The 16,835-nt window shown below is 58.7% G+C and overlaps 13 non-coding genes across 13 annotated transcripts; all 13 read right to left on the reverse strand.

Annotated features, from left to right (window-relative positions):
• Positions 1 to 96: 96 nt before the first annotated feature.
• Positions 97 to 186, reverse strand: trnay-gua (transfer RNA tyrosine (anticodon GUA)). Its single transcript is given in 2 exon segments — positions 97 to 132; positions 150 to 186. It is a non-coding gene; the product is annotated as a tRNA-Tyr (tRNA).
• A 1,176-nt stretch (positions 187 to 1,362) lies between these two features.
• Positions 1,363 to 1,452, reverse strand: trnay-gua (transfer RNA tyrosine (anticodon GUA)). Its single transcript is given in 2 exon segments — positions 1,363 to 1,398; positions 1,416 to 1,452. It is a non-coding gene; the product is annotated as a tRNA-Tyr (tRNA).
• Positions 1,453 to 2,628: 1,176 nt separating this feature from the next.
• Positions 2,629 to 2,718, reverse strand: trnay-gua (transfer RNA tyrosine (anticodon GUA)). Its single transcript is given in 2 exon segments — positions 2,629 to 2,664; positions 2,682 to 2,718. It is a non-coding gene; the product is annotated as a tRNA-Tyr (tRNA).
• Positions 2,719 to 3,897: 1,179 nt separating this feature from the next.
• trnay-gua (transfer RNA tyrosine (anticodon GUA)) lies at positions 3,898 to 3,987 on the reverse strand. Its single transcript is given in 2 exon segments — positions 3,898 to 3,933; positions 3,951 to 3,987. It is a non-coding gene; the product is annotated as a tRNA-Tyr (tRNA).
• Positions 3,988 to 5,170: 1,183 nt separating this feature from the next.
• trnay-gua (transfer RNA tyrosine (anticodon GUA)) lies at positions 5,171 to 5,262 on the reverse strand. The gene is given in 2 exon segments: positions 5,171 to 5,207; positions 5,225 to 5,262. It is a non-coding gene; the product is annotated as a tRNA-Tyr (tRNA).
• Positions 5,263 to 6,445: 1,183 nt separating this feature from the next.
• On the reverse strand, positions 6,446 to 6,536 carry trnay-gua (transfer RNA tyrosine (anticodon GUA)). Its single transcript is given in 2 exon segments — positions 6,446 to 6,481; positions 6,500 to 6,536. It is a non-coding gene; the product is annotated as a tRNA-Tyr (tRNA).
• Positions 6,537 to 7,716: 1,180 nt separating this feature from the next.
• Positions 7,717 to 7,808, reverse strand: trnay-gua (transfer RNA tyrosine (anticodon GUA)). The gene is given in 2 exon segments: positions 7,717 to 7,753; positions 7,772 to 7,808. It is a non-coding gene; the product is annotated as a tRNA-Tyr (tRNA).
• A 1,192-nt stretch (positions 7,809 to 9,000) lies between these two features.
• trnay-gua (transfer RNA tyrosine (anticodon GUA)) lies at positions 9,001 to 9,090 on the reverse strand. Its single transcript is given in 2 exon segments — positions 9,001 to 9,036; positions 9,054 to 9,090. It is a non-coding gene; the product is annotated as a tRNA-Tyr (tRNA).
• A 1,185-nt stretch (positions 9,091 to 10,275) lies between these two features.
• trnay-gua (transfer RNA tyrosine (anticodon GUA)) lies at positions 10,276 to 10,365 on the reverse strand. Its single transcript is given in 2 exon segments — positions 10,276 to 10,311; positions 10,329 to 10,365. It is a non-coding gene; the product is annotated as a tRNA-Tyr (tRNA).
• Positions 10,366 to 11,545: 1,180 nt separating this feature from the next.
• On the reverse strand, positions 11,546 to 11,636 carry trnay-gua (transfer RNA tyrosine (anticodon GUA)). Its single transcript is given in 2 exon segments — positions 11,546 to 11,581; positions 11,600 to 11,636. It is a non-coding gene; the product is annotated as a tRNA-Tyr (tRNA).
• Positions 11,637 to 12,812: 1,176 nt separating this feature from the next.
• Positions 12,813 to 12,902, reverse strand: trnay-gua (transfer RNA tyrosine (anticodon GUA)). The gene is given in 2 exon segments: positions 12,813 to 12,848; positions 12,866 to 12,902. It is a non-coding gene; the product is annotated as a tRNA-Tyr (tRNA).
• A 1,176-nt stretch (positions 12,903 to 14,078) lies between these two features.
• Positions 14,079 to 14,168, reverse strand: trnay-gua (transfer RNA tyrosine (anticodon GUA)). The gene is given in 2 exon segments: positions 14,079 to 14,114; positions 14,132 to 14,168. It is a non-coding gene; the product is annotated as a tRNA-Tyr (tRNA).
• A 1,176-nt stretch (positions 14,169 to 15,344) lies between these two features.
• trnay-gua (transfer RNA tyrosine (anticodon GUA)) lies at positions 15,345 to 15,434 on the reverse strand. The gene is given in 2 exon segments: positions 15,345 to 15,380; positions 15,398 to 15,434. It is a non-coding gene; the product is annotated as a tRNA-Tyr (tRNA).
• Between the last annotated feature and the right edge of the window lie 1,401 nt (positions 15,435 to 16,835).

Below are 16,835 nucleotides of genomic sequence, written 5' to 3' on the forward strand. Positions count from 1 at the left end.
GTGTGCCGACGTGTCGCCTTTTCAGCTCATCTGTGTTGCTGTGGCCCGCGTGCTGGTGGATGCTGACTGTTTGCAAAAAGCAGCAGGGTGGGGGGCTCCTTCGAGCCGGAATTGAACCGGCGACCTAAGGATGACAGGTTTGCGACACACTACAGTCCTCCGCTCTACCAGCTGAGCTATCGAAGGAGAGCCCAGCAGTGGCTCTCCCTTGCTGATGCTTTGCCGCGCTCCTCCACTAATGCGACGCCGTTGCCTCCCTGAAAATCTGTCACTCTGGCAGATCCTGAGCCACTGGCTGATCTCCACAGCTTCGGCCTGTGCTGGCATGAAGAAATCGTCTCGAGTGCTGATCCGAAACTGCCAGATTCTGCCGGTACAGTACCTGACTCGCAGCTTCGTGTACATGTCAGGTTAGGGTTTGGGCCGCAGCTTACCGACTGGTTCAAGTTGCCTCCAAACACGTCCAGGACGTGCCCGCTGACCTCAGGCGACTCACCCACCACCGGTGTGATCCTTTCAAGGTGCTGACTTGCACCCCGCAGGGAAAAAACATCAACGCCGCAGGCGTTTCCCTTCACTGCGCAGCTCGACTTCCTTCCTACGCTGCACCCTGAAACAGCAGGACCTGCCTGTCGCTCACGCGTGAAGCTTTTGATCTTTCGGGACCACTCTCAGGGAGGCGGCGTACGCAAACGGTATTCCGTCTGCTGCAGACCAGCTGAGTGAGTGGGTGCACTCGCAGTTTTAAAAGCAAGTGGAGAATGCGAGCATCGATCCCACTACCTCACGCGTGCGCTCCAACAGTTGAACTAATCCCCCGGTAGGTGAGCCGGCCACGCTTTCGCTCCTTCCGCAGTGGATCCTGAGCAGCCACGCTCCAGGATGTGCAGGAAATCCTCTCACCCGTCGGACGGCTGAGACCAAACAGTGCTGATGCCTGTCTCGCTGAAAGAACCAACTTGTCGGAGGAGCGGCAGCGGCAGCTGGTGGACTCAGGCGAGGCGGAAGGCCCCGTGGACGAGGAAAGAAGTGCTGAGGCGATGGCGATTGCTGATTGGAGGTGGAAACGACTTCAGCCTTGGCGCAGCCACCACGAGCGTGAGGTGACGTCGCAGGGCCCCGCCTGACTGATAGAAGACTTCATTTGGTTGCAGTGAGCACAAAGTGCTTTCATGCGTTTGTGTCGAAAACGAGGCACCCTGCTGGCCGTCAGCTGCAGCCGCAGCAAGGAGACAGCTGGCTGGCTGGTTGCAGAGGGGGAAGGGCGTGTGCCGACGTGTCGCCTTTTCAGCTCATCTGTGTTGCTGTGGCCCGCGTGCTGGTGGATGCTGACTGTTTGCAAAAAGCAGCAGGGTGGGGGGCTCCTTCGAGCCGGAATTGAACCGGCGACCTAAGGATGACAGGTTTGCGACACACTACAGTCCTCCGCTCTACCAGCTGAGCTATCGAAGGAGAGCCCAGCAGTGGCTCTCCCTTGCTGATGCTTTGCCGCGCTCCTCCACTAATGCGACGCCGTTGCCTCCCTGAAAATCTGTCACTCTGGCAGATCCTGAGCCACTGGCTGATCTCCACAGCTTCGGCCTGTGCTGGCATGAAGAAATCGTCTCGAGTGCTGATCCGAAACTGCCAGATTCTGCCGGTACAGTACCTGACTCGCAGCTTCGTGTACATGTCAGGTTAGGGTTTGGGCCGCAGCTTACCGACTGGTTCAAGTTGCCTCCAAACACGTCCAGGACGTGCCCGCTGACCTCAGGCGACTCACCCACCACCGGTGTGATCCTTTCAAGGTGCTGACTTGCACCCCGCAGGGAAAAAACATCAACGCCGCAGGCGTTTCCCTTCACTGCGCAGCTCGACTTCCTTCCTACGCTGCACCCTGAAACAGCAGGACCTGCCTGTCGCTCACGCGTGAAGCTTTTGATCTTTCGGGACCACTCTCAGGGAGGCGGCGTACGCAAACGGTATTCCGTCTGCTGCAGACCAGCTGAGTGAGTGGGTGCACTCGCAGTTTTAAAAGCAAGTGGAGAATGCGAGCATCGATCCCACTACCTCACGCGTGCGCTCCAACAGTTGAACTAATCCCCCGGTAGGTGAGCCGGCCACGCTTTCGCTCCTTCCGCAGTGGATCCTGAGCAGCCACGCTCCAGGATGTGCAGGAAATCCTCTCACCCGTCGGACGGCTGAGACCAAACAGTGCTGATGCCTGTCTCGCTGAAAGAACCAACTTGTCGGAGGAGCGGCAGCGGCAGCTGGTGGACTCAGGCGAGGCGGAAGGCCCCGTGGACGAGGAAAGAAGTGCTGAGGCGATGGCGATTGCTGATTGGAGGTGGAAACGACTTCAGCCTTGGCGCAGCCACCACGAGCGTGAGGTGACGTCGCAGGGCCCCGCCTGACTGATAGAAGACTTCATTTGGTTGCAGTGAGCACAAAGTGCTTTCATGCGTTTGTGTCGAAAACGAGGCACCCTGCTGGCCGTCAGCTGCAGCCGCAGCAAGGAGACAGCTGGCTGGCTGGTTGCAGAGGGGGAAGGGCGTGTGCCGACGTGTCGCCTTTTCAGCTCATCTGTGTTGCTGTGGCCCGCGTGCTGGTGGATGCTGACTGTTTGCAAAAAGCAGCAGGGTGGGGGGCTACTTCGAGCCGGAATTGAACCGGCGACCTAAGGATGACAGGTTTGCGACACACTACAGTCCTCCGCTCTACCAGCTGAGCTATCGAAGGAGAGCCCAGTAGAGGCTCTCCCTTGCTGATGCTTTGCCGCGCTCCTCCACTAATGCGACGCCGTTGCCTCCCTGAAAATCTGTCACTCTGGCAGATCCTGAGCCACTGGCTGATCTCCACAGCTTCGGCCTGTGCTGGCATGAAGAAATCGTCTCGAGTGCTGATCCGAAACTGCCAGATTCTGCCGGTACAGTACCTGACTCGCAGCTTCGTGTACATGTCAGGTTAGGGTTTGGGCCGCAGCTTACCGACTGGTTCAAGTTGCCTCCAAACACGTCCAGGACGTGCCCGCTGACCTCAGGCGACTCACCCACCACCGGTGTGATCCTTTCAAGGTGCTGACTTGCACCCCGCAGGGAAAAAACATCAACGCCGCAGGCGTTTCCCTTCACTGCGCAGCTCGACTTCCTTCCTACGCTGCACCCTGAAACAGCAGGACCTGCCTGTCGCTCACGCGTGAAGCTTTTGATCTTTCGGGACCACTCTCAGGGAGGCGGCGTACGCAAACGGTATTCCGTCTGCTGCAGACCAGCTGAGTGAGTGGGTGCACTCGCAGTTTTAAAAGCAAGTGGAGAATGCGAGCATCGATCCCACTACCTCACGCGTGCGCTCCAACAGTTGAACTAATCCCCCGGTAGGTGAGCCGGCCACGCTTTCGCTCCTTCCGCAGTGGATCCTGAGCAGCCACGCTCCAGGATGTGCAGGAAATCCTCTCACCCGTCGGACGGCTGAGACCAAACAGTGCTGATGCCTGTCTCGCTGAAAGAACCAACTTGTCGGAGGAGCGGCAGCGGCAGCTGGTGGACTCAGGCGAGGCGGAAGGCCCCGTGGACGAGGAAAGAAGTGCTGTGAGGCGATGGCGATTGCTGATTGGAGGTGGAAACGACTTCAGCCTTGGCGCAGCCACCACGAGCGTGAGGTGACGTCGCAGGGCCCCGCCTGACTGATAGAAGACTTCATTTGGTTGCAGTGAGCACAAAGTGCTTTCATGCGTTTGTGTCGAAAACGAGGCACCCTGCTGGCCGTCAGCTGCAGCCGCAGCAAGGAGACAGCTGGCTGGCTGGTTGCAGAGGGGGAAGGGCGTGTGCCGACGTGTCGCCTTTTCAGCTCATCTGTGTTGCTGTGGCCCGCGTGCTGGTGGATGCTGACTGTTTGCAAAAAGCAGCAGGGTCGGGGGGCTACTTCGAGCCGGAATTGAACCGGCGACCTAAGGATGACAGGTTTGCGACACACTACAGTCCTCCGCTCTACCAGCTGAGCTATCGAAGGAGAGCCCAGCCGTGGCTCTCCCTTGCTGATGCTTTGCCGCGCTCCTCCACTAATGCGACGCCGTTGCCTCCCTGAAAATCTGTCACTCTGGCAGATCCTGAGCCACTGGCTGATCTCCACAGCTTCGGCCTGTGCTGGCATGAAGAAAATCGTCTCGAGTGCTGATCCGAAACTGCCAGATTCTGCCGGTACAGTACCTGACTCGCAGCTTCGTGTACATGTCAGGTTAGGGTTTGGGCCGCAGCTTACCGACTGGTTCAAGTTGCCTCCAAACACGTCCAGGACGTGCCCGCTGACCTCAGGCGACTCACCCACCACCGGTGTGATCCTTTCAAGGTGCTGACTTGCACCCCGCAGGGAAAAAACATCAACGCCGCAGGCGTTTCCCTTCACTGCGCAGCTCGACTTCCTTCCTACGCTGCACCCTGAAACAGCAGGACCTGCCTGTCGCTCACGCGTGAAGCTTTTGATCTTTCGGGACCACTCTCAGGGAGGCGGCGTACGCAAACGGTATTCCGTCTGCTGCAGACCAGCTGAGTGAGTGGGTGCACTCGCAGTTTTAAAAGCAAGTGGAGAATGCGGGCATCGATCCCACTACCTCACGCGTGCGCTCCAACAGTTGAACTAATCCCCCGGTAGGTGAGCCGGCCACGCTTTTCGCTCCTTCCGCAGTGGATCCTGAGCAGCCACGCTCCAGGATGTGCAGGAAATCCTCTCACCCGTCGGACGGGCTGAGACCAAACATTGCTGATGCCTGTCTCGCTGAAAGAACCAACTTGTCGGAGGAGCGGCAGCGGCAGCTGGTGGACTCAGGCGAGGCGGAAGGCCCCCGTGGACGAGGAAAGAAGTGCTGAGGCGATGGCGATTGCTGATTGGAGGTGGAAACGACTTCAGCCTTGGCGCAGCACACCACGAGCGTGAGGTGACGTCGCAGGGCCCCGCCTGACTGATAGAAGACTTCATTTGGTTGCAGTGAGCACAAAGTGCTTTCATGCGTTTGTGTCGAAAACGAGGCACCCTGCTGGCCGTCAGCTGCAGCCGCAGCAAGGAGACAGCTGGCTGGCTGGTTGCAGAGGGGGAAGGGCGTGTGCCGACGTGTCCGCCTTTTCAGCTCATCTGTGTTGCTGTGGCCCGCGTGCTGGTGGATGCTGACTGTTTGCAAAAAGCAGCAGGGTGGGGGGGCTCCTTCGAGCCGGGAATTGAACCGGCGACCTAAGGATGACAGGTTGGCGACACACTACAGTCCTCCCGCTCTACCAGCTGAGCTATCAAAGGAGAGCCCAGCAGTGGCTCTCCCTTGCTGATGCTTTGCCGCGCTCCTCCACTAATGCGACGCCGTTGCCTCCCTGAAAATCTGTCACTCTGGCAGATCCTGAGCCACTGGCTGATCTCCACAGCTTCGGCCTGTGCTGGCATGAAGAAATCGTCTCGAGTGCTGATCCGAAACTGCCAGATTCTGCCGGTACAGTACCTGACTCGCAGCTTCGTGTACATGTCAGGTTAGGGTTTGGGCCGCAGCTTACCGACTGGTTCAAGTTGCCTCCAAACACGTCCAGGACGTGCCCGCTGACCTCAGGCGACTCACCCCACCACCGGTTGTGATCCTTTCAAGGTGCTGACTTGCACCCCGCAGGGAAAAAACATCAACGCCGCAGGCGTTTCCCCTTCACTGCGCAGCTCGACTTCCTTCCTACGCTGCACCCTGAAACAGCAGGACCTGCCTGTCGCTCACGCGTGAAGCTTTTGATCTTTCGGGACCACTCTCAGGGAGGCGGCGTACGCAAACGGTATTCCGTCTGCTGCAGACCAGCTGAGTGAGTGGTGCACTCGCAGTTTTAAAAGCAAGTGGAGAATGCGAGCATCGATCCCACTACCTCACGCGTGCGCTCCAACAGTTGAACTAATCCCCCGGTAGGTGAGCCGGCCACGCTTTCGCTCCTTCCGCAGTGGATCCTGAGCAGCCACGCTCCAGGATGTGCCAGGAAATCCTCTCACCCGTCGGACGGCTGAGACCAAACAGTGCTGATGCCTGTCTCGCTGAAAGAACCAACTTGTCGGAGGAGCGGCAGCGGCAGCTGGTGGACTCAGGCGAGGCGGAAGGCCCCGTGGACGAGGAAAGAAGTGCTGAGGCGATGGCGATTGCTGATTGGAGGTGGAAACGACTTCAGCCTTGGCGCAGCCACCACGAGCGTGAGGTGACGTCGCAGGGCCCCGCCTGACTGATAGAAGACTTCATTTGGTTTGCAGTGAGCACAAAGTGCTTTCATGCGTTTGTGTCGAAAACGATGGCACCCCTGCTGGCCGTCAGCTGCAGCCGCAGCAAGGAGACAGCTGGCTGGCTGGTTGCAGAGGGGGAAGGGCGTGTGCCGACGTGTCGCCTTTTCAGCTCATCTGTGTTGCTGTGGCCCGCGTGCTGGTGGATGCTGACTGTTTGCAAAAAGCAGCAGGGTGGGGGGGCTACTTCGAGCCGGAATTGAACCGGCGACCTAAGGATGACAGGTTTTGCGACACACTACAGTCCTCCGCTCTACCAGCTGAGCTATCGAAGGAGAGCCCAGCCGTGGCTCTCCCTTGCTGATGCTTTGCCGCGCTCCTCCACTAATGCGACGCCGTTGCCTCCCTGAAAATCTGTCACTCTGGCAGATCCTGAGCCACTGGCTGATCTCCACAGCTTCGGCCTGTGCTGGCATGAAGAAAATCGTCTCGAGTGCTGATCCGAAACTGCCAGATTCTGCCGGTACAAGTACCTGACTCGCAGCTTCGTGTACATGTCAGGTTAGGGTTTGGGCCGCAGCTTACCGACTGGTTCAAGTTGCCTCCAAACACGTCCAGGACGTGCCCGCTGACCTCAGGCGACTCACCCACCACCGGTGTGATCCTTTCAAGGTGCTGACTTGCACCCCGCAGGGAAAAAACATCAACGCCGCAGGCGTTTCCCTTCACTGCGCAGCTCGACTTCCTTCCTACGCTGCACCCTGAAACAGCAGGACCTGCCTGTCGCTCACGCGTGAAGCTTTTGATCTTTCAGGACCACTCTCAGGGAGGCGGCGTACGCAAAACGGTATTCCGTCTGCTGCAGACCAGCTGAGTGAGTGGGTGCACTCGCAGTTTTAAAAGCAAGTGGAGAATGCGAGCATCGATCCCACTACCTCACGCGTGCGCTCCAACAGTTGAACTAATCCCCCGGTAGGTGAGCCGGCCACGCTTTCGCTCCTTCCGCAGTGGATCCTGAGCAGCCACGCTCCAGGATGTGCAGGAAATCCTCTCACCCGTCGGACGGCTGAGACCAAACATTGCTGATGCCTGTCTCGCTGAAAGAACCAACTTGTCGGAGGAGCGGCAGCTGGCAGCTGGTGGACTCAGGCGAGGCGGAAGGCCCCGTGGACGAGGAAAGAAGTGCTGAGGCGATGGCGATTGCTGATTGGAGGTGGAAACGACTTCAGCCTTGGCGCAGCCACCACGAGCGTGAGGTGACGTCGCAGGGCCCCGCCTGACTGATAGAAGACTTCATTTGGTTGCAGTGAGCACAAAGTGCTTTCATGCGTTTGTGTCGAAAACGAGGCACCCTGCTGGCCGTCAGCTGCAGCCGCAGCAAGGAGAGAGCTGGCTGGCTGGTTGCAGAGGGGGAAGGGCGTGTGCCGACGTGTCGCCTTTTCAGCTCATCTGTGTTGCTGTGGCCCGCGTGCTGGTGGATGCTGACTGTTTGCAAAAAGCAGCAGGGTGGGGGGCTACTTCGAGCCGGAATTGAACCGGCGGCCCTAAGGATGACAGGTTTTGCGACACACTACAGTCCTCCGCTCTACCAGCTGAGCTATCGAAGGAGAGCCCAGTAGAGGCTCTCCCTTGCTGATGCTTTGCCCGCGCTCCTCCACTAATGCGACGCCGTTTGCCTCCCTGAAAATCTGTCACTCTGGCAGATCCTGAGCCACTGGCTGATCTCCACAGCTTCGGCCTGTGCTGGCATGAAGAAATCGTCTCGAGTGCTGATCCGAAACTGCCAGATTCTGCCGGTACAGTACCTGACTCGCAGCTTCGTGTACATGTCAGGTTAGGGTTTGGGCCGCAGCTTACCGACTGGTTCAAGTTGCCTCCAAACACGTCCAGGACGTGCCCGCTGACCTCAGGCGACTCACCCACCACCGGTGTGATCCTTTCAAGGTGCTGGACTTGCACCCCCGCAGGGAAAAAACATCAACGCCGCAGGCGTTTCCCTTCACTGCGCAGCTCGACTTCCTTCCTACGCTGCACCCCTGAAACAGCAGGACCTGCCTGTCCGCTCACGCAGTGAAGCTTTTGATCTTTCGGGACCACTCTCAGGGAGGCGGCGTACGCAAACGGTATTCCGTCTGCTGCAGACCAGCTGAGTGAGTGGGTGCACTCGCAGTTTTAAAAGCAAGTGGAGAATGCGAGCATCGATCCCACTACCTCACGCGTGCGCTCCAACAGTTGAACTAATCCCCCGGTAGGTGAGCCGGCCACGCTTTCGCTCCTTCCGCAGTGGATCCTGAGCAGCCACGCTCCAGGATGTGCAGGAAATCCTCTCACCCGTCGGACGGCTGAGACCAAACAGTGCTGATGCCTGTCTCGCTGAAAGAACCAACTTGTCGGAGGAGCGGCAGTGGCAGCTGGTGGACTCAGGCGAGGCGGAAGGCCCCGTGGACGAGGAAAGAAGTGCTGAGGCGATGGCGATTGCTGATTGGAGGTGGAAACGACTTCAGCCTTGGCGCAGCCACCACGAGCGTGAAGGTGACGTCGCAGGGCCCCGCCTGACTGATAGAAGACTTCATTTGGTTGCAGTGAGCACAAAGTGCTTTTCATGCGTTTGTGTCGAAAACGAGGGCACCCTGCTGGCCGTCAGCTGCAGCCGCAGCAAGGAGACAGCTGGCTGGCTGGTTGCAGAGGGGGGAAGGGCGTGTGCCGACGTGTCGCCTTTTCAGCTCATCTGTGTTTGCTGTGGCCCGCGTGCTGGTGGGATGCTGACTGTTTGCAAAAAGCAGCAGCAGGGTGGGGGGCTACTTCGAGCCGGAATTGAACCGGCGACCTAAGGATGACAGGTTTGCGACACACTACAGTCCTCCGCTCTACCAGCTGAGCTATCGAAGGAGAGCCCAGTAGAGGCTCTCCCTTGCTGATGCTTTGCCGCGCTCCTCCACTAATGCGACGCCGTTGCCTCCCTGAAAATCTGTCACTCTGGCAGATCCTGAGCCACTGGCTGATCTCCACAGCTTCGGCCTGTGCTGGCATGAAGAAATCGTCTCGAGTGCTGATCCGAAACTGCCAGATTCTGCCGGTACAGTACCTGACTCGCAGCTTCGTGTACATGTCAGGTTAGGGTTTGGGCCGCAGCTTACCGACTGGTTCAAGTTGCCTCCAAACACGTCCAGGACGTGCCCGCTGACCTCAGGCGACTCACCCACCACCGGTGTGATCCCTTTCAAGGTGCTGACTTGCACCCCGCAGGGAAAAAACATCAACGCCGCAGGCGTTTCCTTCACTGCGCAGCTCGACTTCCTTCCTACGCTGCACCCTGAAACAGCAGGACCTGCCTGTCGCTCACGCGTGAAGCTTTTGATCTTTCGGGACCACTCTCAGGGAGGCGGCGTACGCAAACGGTATTCCGTCTGCTGCAGACCAGCTGAGTGAGTGGGTGCACTCGCAGTTTTAAAAGCAAGTGGAGAATGCGAGCATCGATCCCACTACCTCACGCGTGCGCTCCCAACAGTTGAACTAATCCCCCGGTAGGTGAGCCGGCCACGCTTTCGCTCCTTCCGCAGTGGATCCTGAGCAGCCACGCTCCAGGATGTGCAGGAAATCCTCTCACCCGTCGGACGGCTGAGACCAAACAGTGCTGATGCCTGTCTCGCTGGAAAGAACCAACTTGTCGGAGGGAGCGGCAGCGGCAGCTGGTGGACCTCAGGCGAGGCGGAAGGCCCCGTGGACGAGGAAAGAAGTGCTGAGGGCGATGGCGATTGCTGATTGGAGGTGGAAACGACTTCAGCCTTGGCGCAGCCACCACGAGCGTGAGGTGACGTCGCAGGGCCCCGCCTGACTGATAGAAGACTTCATTTGGTTGCAGTGAGCACAAAGTGCTTTCATGCGTTTGTGTCGAAAACGAGGGCACCCTGCTGGCCGTCAGCTGCAGCCGCAGCAAGGAGACAGCTGGCTGGCTGGTTGCAGAGGGGGAAGGGGCTGTGTGCCGACGTGTCGCCTTTTCAGCTCATCTGTGTTGCTGTGGCCCGCGTGCTGGTGGATGCTGACTGTTTGCAAAAAGCAGCAGGGTGGGGGGGCTACTTCGAGCCGGAATTGAACCGGCGACCTAAGGATGACAGGTTTGCGACACACTACAGTCCTCCGCTCTACCAGCTGAGCTATCGAAGGAGAGCCCAGTAGAGGCTCTCCCTTGCTGATGCTTTGCCGCGCTCCTCCACTAATGCGACGCCGTTGCCTCCCTGAAAATCTGTCACTCTGGCAGATCCTGAGCCACTGGCTGATCTCCACAGCTTCGGCCTGTGCTGGCATGAAGAAATCGTCTCGAGTGCTGATCCGAAACTGCCAGATTCTGCCGGTACAGTACCTGACTCGCAGCTTCGTGTACATGTCAGGTTAGGGTTTGGGCCGCAGCTTACCGACTGGTTCAAGTTGCCTCCAAACACGTCCAGGACGTGCCCGCTGACCTCAGGCGACTCACCCACCACCGGTGTGATCCTTTCAAGGTGCTGACTTGCACCCCGCAGGGAAAAAACATCAACGCCGCAGGCGTTTCCCTTCACTGCGCAGCTCGACTTCCTTCCTACGCTGCACCCTGAAACAGCAGGACCTGCCTGTCGCTCACGCGTGAAGCTTTTGATCTTTCGGGACCACTCTCAGGGAGGCGGCGTACGCAAACGGTATTCCGTCTGCTGCAGACCAGCTGAGTGAGTGGGTGCACTCGCAGTTTTAAAAGCAAGTGGAGAATGCGAGCATCGATCCCACTACCTCACGCGTGCGCTCCAACAGTTGAACTAATCCCCCGGTAGGTGAGCCGGCCACGCTTTCGCTCCTTCCGCAGTGGATCCTGAGCAGCCACGCTCCAGGATGTGCAGGAAATCCTCTCACCCGTCGGACGGCTGAGACCAAACAGTGCTGATGCCTGTCTCGCTGAAAGAACCAACTTGTCGGAGGAGCGGGCAGCGGCAGCTGGTGGACTCAGGCGAGGCGGAAGGCCCCGTGGACGAGGAAAGAAGTGCTGAGGCGATGGCGATTGCTGATTGGAGGTGGAAACGACTTCAGCCTTGGCGCAGCCACCACGAGCGTGAGGTGACGTCGCAGGGCCCCCGCCTGACTGATAGAAGACTTCATTTGGTTGCATGTGAGCACAAAGTGCTTTCATGCGTTTGTGTCGAAAACGAGGCACCCTGCTGGCCGTCAGCTGCAGCCGCAGCAAGGAGACAGCTGGCTGCTGGTTGCAGAGGGGGGAAGGGCGTGTGCCGACGTGTCGCCTTTTCAGCTCATCTGTGTTGCTGTGGCCCGCGTGCTGGTGTGATGCTGACTGTTTGCAAAAAGCAGCAGGGTGGGGGGCTACTTCGAGCCGGAATTGAACCGGCGACCTAAGGATGACAGGTTTTGCGACACACTACAGTCCTCCGCTCTACCAGCTGAGCTATCGAAGGAGAGCCCAGTAGAGGCTCTCCCTTGCTGATGCTTTGCCGCGCTCCTCCACTAATGCGACGCCGTTGCCTCCCTGAAAATCTGTCACTCTGGCAGATCCTGAGCCACTGGCTGATCTCCACAGCTTCGGCCTGTGCTGGCATGAAGAAATCGTCTCGAGTGCTGATCCGAAACTGCCAGATTCTGCCGGTACAGTACCTGACTCGCAGCTTCGTGTACATGTCAGGTTAGGGTTTGGGCCGCAGCTTACCGACTGGTTCAAGTTGCCTCCAAACACGTCCAGGACGTGCCCGCTGACCTCAGGCGACTCACCCACCACCGGTGTGATCCTTTCAAGGTGCTGACTTGCACCCCGCAGGGAAAAAACATCAACGCCGCAGGCGTTTCCCTTCACTGCGCAGCTCGACTTCCTTCCTACGCTGCACCCTGAAACAGCAGGACCTGCCTGTCGCTCACGCGTGAAGCTTTTGATCTTTCGGGACCACTCTCAGGGAGGCGGCGTACGCAAACGGTATTCCGTCTGCTGCAGACCAGCTGAGTGAGTGGGTGCACTCGCAGTTTTAAAAGCAAGTGGAGAATGCGAGCATCGATCCCACTACCTCACGCGTGCGCTCCAACAGTTGAACTAATCCCCCGGTAGGTGAGCCGGCCACGCTTTCGCTCCTTCCGCAGTGGATCCTGAGCAGCCACGCTCCAGGATGTGCAGGAAATCCTCTCACCCGTCGGACGGCTGAGACCAAACAGTGCTGATGCCTGTCTCGCTGAAAGAACCAACTTGTCGGAGGAGCGGCAGCGGCAGCTGGTGGACTCAGGCGAGGCGGAAGGCCCCGTGGACGAGGAAAGAAGTGCTGAGGCGATGGCGATTGCTGATTGGAGGTGGAAACGACTTCAGCCTTGGCGCAGCCACCACGAGCGTGAGGTGACGTCGCAGGGCCCCGCCTGACTGATAGAAGACTTCATTTGGTTGCAGTGAGCACAAAGTGCTTTCATGCGTTTGTGTCGAAAACGAGGCACCCTGCTGGCCGTCAGCTGCAGCCGCAGCAAGGAGACAGCTGGCTGGCTGGTTGCAGAGGGGGAAGGGCGTGTGCCGACGTGTCGCCTTTTCAGCTCATCTGTGTTGCTGTGGCCCGCGTGCTGGTGGATGCTGACTGTTTGCAAAAAGCAGCAGGGTGGGGGGCTACTTCGAGCCGGAATTGAACCGGCGACCTAAGGATGACAGGTTTGCGACACACTACAGTCCTCCGCTCTACCAGCTGAGCTATCGAAGGAGAGCCCAGTAGAGGCTCTCCCTTGCTGATGCTTTGCCGCGCTCCTCCACTAATGCGACGCCGTTGCCTCCCTGAAAATCTGTCACTCTGGCAGATCCTGAGCCACTGGCTGATCTCCACAGCTTCGGCCTGTGCTGGCATGAAGAAATCGTCTCGAGTGCTGATCCGAAACTGCCAGATTCTGCCGGTACAGTACCTGACTCGCAGCTTCGTGTACATGTCAGGTTAGGGTTTGGGCCGCAGCTTACCGACTGGTTCAAGTTGCCTCCAAACACGTCCAGGACGTGCCCGCTGACCTCAGGCGACTCACCCACCACCGGTGTGATCCTTTCAAGGTGCTGACTTGCACCCCGCAGGGAAAAAACATCAACGCCGCAGGCGTTTCCCTTCACTGCGCAGCTCGACTTCCTTCCTACGCTGCACCCTGAAACAGCAGGACCTGCCTGTCGCTCACGCGTGAAGCTTTTGATCTTTCGGGACCACTCTCAGGGAGGCGGCGTACGCAAACGGTATTCCGTCTGCTGCAGACCAGCTGAGTGAGTGGGTGCACTCGCAGTTTTAAAAGCAAGTGGAGAATGCGAGCATCGATCCCACTACCTCACGCGTGCGCTCCAACAGTTGAACTAATCCCCCGGTAGGTGAGCCGGCCACGCTTTCGCTCCTTCCGCAGTGGATCCTGAGCAGCCACGCTCCAGGATGTGCAGGAAATCCTCTCACCCGTCGGACGGCTGAGACCAAACAGTGCTGATGCCTGTCTCGCTGAAAGAACCAACTTGTCGGAGGAGCGGCAGCGGCAGCTGGTGGACTCAGGCGAGGCGGAAGGCCCCGTGGACGAGGAAAGAAGTGCTGAGGCGATGGCGATTGCTGATTGGAGGTGGAAACGACTTCAGCCTTGGCGCAGCCACCACGAGCGTGAGGTGACGTCGCAGGGCCCCGCCTGACTGATAGAAGACTTCATTTGGTTGCAGTGAGCACAAAGTGCTTTCATGCGTTTGTGTCGAAAACGAGGCACCCTGCTGGCCGTCAGCTGCAGCCGCAGCAAGGAGACAGCTGGCTGGCTGGTTGCAGAGGGGGAAGGGCGTGTGCCGACGTGTCGCCTTTTCAGCTCATCTGTGTTGCTGTGGCCCGCGTGCTGGTGGATGCTGACTGTTTGCAAAAAGCAGCAGGGTGGGGGGCTACTTCGAGCCGGAATTGAACCGGCGACCTAAGGATGACAGGTTTGCGACACACTACAGTCCTCCGCTCTACCAGCTGAGCTATCGAAGGAGAGCCCAGTAGAGGCTCTCCCTTGCTGATGCTTTGCCGCGCTCCTCCACTAATGCGACGCCGTTGCCTCCCTGAAAATCTGTCACTCTGGCAGATCCTGAGCCACTGGCTGATCTCCACAGCTTCGGCCTGTGCTGGCATGAAGAAATCGTCTCGAGTGCTGATCCGAAACTGCCAGATTCTGCCGGTACAGTACCTGACTCGCAGCTTCGTGTACATGTCAGGTTAGGGTTTGGGCCGCAGCTTACCGACTGGTTCAAGTTGCCTCCAAACACGTCCAGGACGTGCCCGCTGACCTCAGGCGACTCACCCACCACCGGTGTGATCCTTTCAAGGTGCTGACTTGCACCCCGCAGGGAAAAAACATCAACGCCGCAGGCGTTTCCCTTCACTGCGCAGCTCGACTTCCTTCCTACGCTGCACCCTGAAACAGCAGGACCTGCCTGTCGCTCACGCGTGAAGCTTTTGATCTTTCGGGACCACTCTCAGGGAGGCGGCGTACGCAAACGGTATTCCGTCTGCTGCAGACCAGCTGAGTGAGTGGGTGCACTCGCAGTTTTAAAAGCAAGTGGAGAATGCGAGCATCGATCCCACTACCTCACGCGTGCGCTCCAACAGTTGAACTAATCCCCCGGTAGGTGAGCCGGCCACGCTTTCGCTCCTTCCGCAGTGGATCCTGAGCAGCCACGCTCCAGGATGTGCAGGAAATCCTCTCACCCGTCGGACGGCTGAGACCAAACAGTGCTGATGCCTGTCTCGCTGAAAGAACCAACTTGTCGGAGGAGCGGCAGCGGCAGCTGGTGGACTCAGGCGAGGCGGAAGGCCCCGTGGACGAGGAAAGAAGTGCTGAGGCGATGGCGATTGCTGATTGGAGGTGGAAACGACTTCAGCCTTGGCGCAGCCACCACGAGCGTGAGGTGACGTCGCAGGGCCCCGCCTGACTGATAGAAGACTTCATTTGGTTGCAGTGAGCACAAAGTGCTTTCATGCGTTTGTGTCGAAAACGAGGCACCCTGCTGGCCGTCAGCTGCAGCCGCAGCAAGGAGACAGCTGGCTGGCTGGTTGCAGAGGGGGAAGGGCGTGTGCCGACGTGTCGCCTTTTCAGCTCATCTGTGTTGCTGTGGCCCGCGTGCTGGTGGATGCTGACTGTTTGCAAAAAGCAGCAGGGTGGGGGGCTACTTCGAGCCGGAATTGAACCGGCGACCTAAGGATGACAGGTTTGCGACACACTACAGTCCTCCGCTCTACCAGCTGAGCTATCGAAGGAGAGCCCAGTAGAGGCTCTCCCTTGCTGATGCTTTGCCGCGCTCCTCCACTAATGCGACGCCGTTGCCTCCCTGAAAATCTGTCACTCTGGCAGATCCTGAGCCACTGGCTGATCTCCACAGCTTCGGCCTGTGCTGGCATGAAGAAATCGTCTCGAGTGCTGATCCGAAACTGCCAGATTCTGCCGGTACAGTACCTGACTCGCAGCTTCGTGTACATGTCAGGTTAGGGTTTGGGCCGCAGCTTACCGACTGGTTCAAGTTGCCTCCAAACACGTCCAGGACGTGCCCGCTGACCTCAGGCGACTCACCCACCACCGGTGTGATCCTTTCAAGGTGCTGACTTGCACCCCGCAGGGAAAAAACATCAACGCCGCAGGCGTTTCCCTTCACTGCGCAGCTCGACTTCCTTCCTACGCTGCACCCTGAAACAGCAGGACCTGCCTGTCGCTCACGCGTGAAGCTTTTGATCTTTCGGGACCACTCTCAGGGAGGCGGCGTACGCAAACGGTATTCCGTCTGCTGCAGACCAGCTGAGTGAGTGGGTGCACTCGCAGTTTTAAAAGCAAGTGGAGAATGCGAGCATCGATCCCACTACCTCACGCGTGCGCTCCAACAGTTGAACTAATCCCCCGGTAGGTGAGCCGGCCACGCTTTCGCTCCTTCCGCAGTGGATCCTGAGCAGCCACGCTCCAGGATGTGCAGGAAATCCTCTCACCCGTCGGACGGCTGAGACCAAACAGTGCTGATGCCTGTCTCGCTGAAAGAACCAACTTGTCGGAGGAGCGGCAGCGGCAGCTGGTGGACTCAGGCGAGGCGGAAGGCCCCGTGGACGAGGAAAGAAGTGCTGAGGCGATGGCGATTGCTGATTGGAGGTGGAAACGACTTCAGCCTTGGCGCAGCCACCACGAGCGTGAGGTGACGTCGCAGGGCCCCGCCTGACTGATAGAAGACTTCATTTGGTTGCAGTGAGCACAAAGTGCTTTCATGCGTTTGTGTCGAAAACGAGGCACCCTGCTGGCCGTCAGCTGCAGCCGCAGCAAGGAGACAGCTGGCTGGCTGGTTGCAGAGGGGGAAGGGCGTGTGCCGACGTGTCGCCTTTTCAGCTCATCTGTGTTGCTGTGGCCCGCGTGCTGGTGGATGCTGACTGTTTGCAAAAAGCAGCAGGGTGGGGGGCTCCTTCGAGCCGGCGACCTAAGGATGACAGGTTTGCGACACACTACAGTCCTCCGCTCTACCAGCTGAGCTATCGAAGGAGAGCCCAGCAGAGGCTCTCCCTTGCTGATGCTTTGCCGCGCTCCTCCACTAATGCGACGCCGTTGCCTCCCTGAAAATCTGTCACTCTGGCAGATCCTGAGCCACTGGCTGATCTCCACAGCTTCGGCCTGTGCTGGCATGAAGA

This window comes from Chiloscyllium punctatum, chromosome 5 (assembly GCF_047496795.1).
Source record: "Chiloscyllium punctatum isolate Juve2018m chromosome 5, sChiPun1.3, whole genome shotgun sequence".
Classification (NCBI taxonomy): Eukaryota; Metazoa; Chordata; class Chondrichthyes; order Orectolobiformes; family Hemiscylliidae; genus Chiloscyllium; species Chiloscyllium punctatum.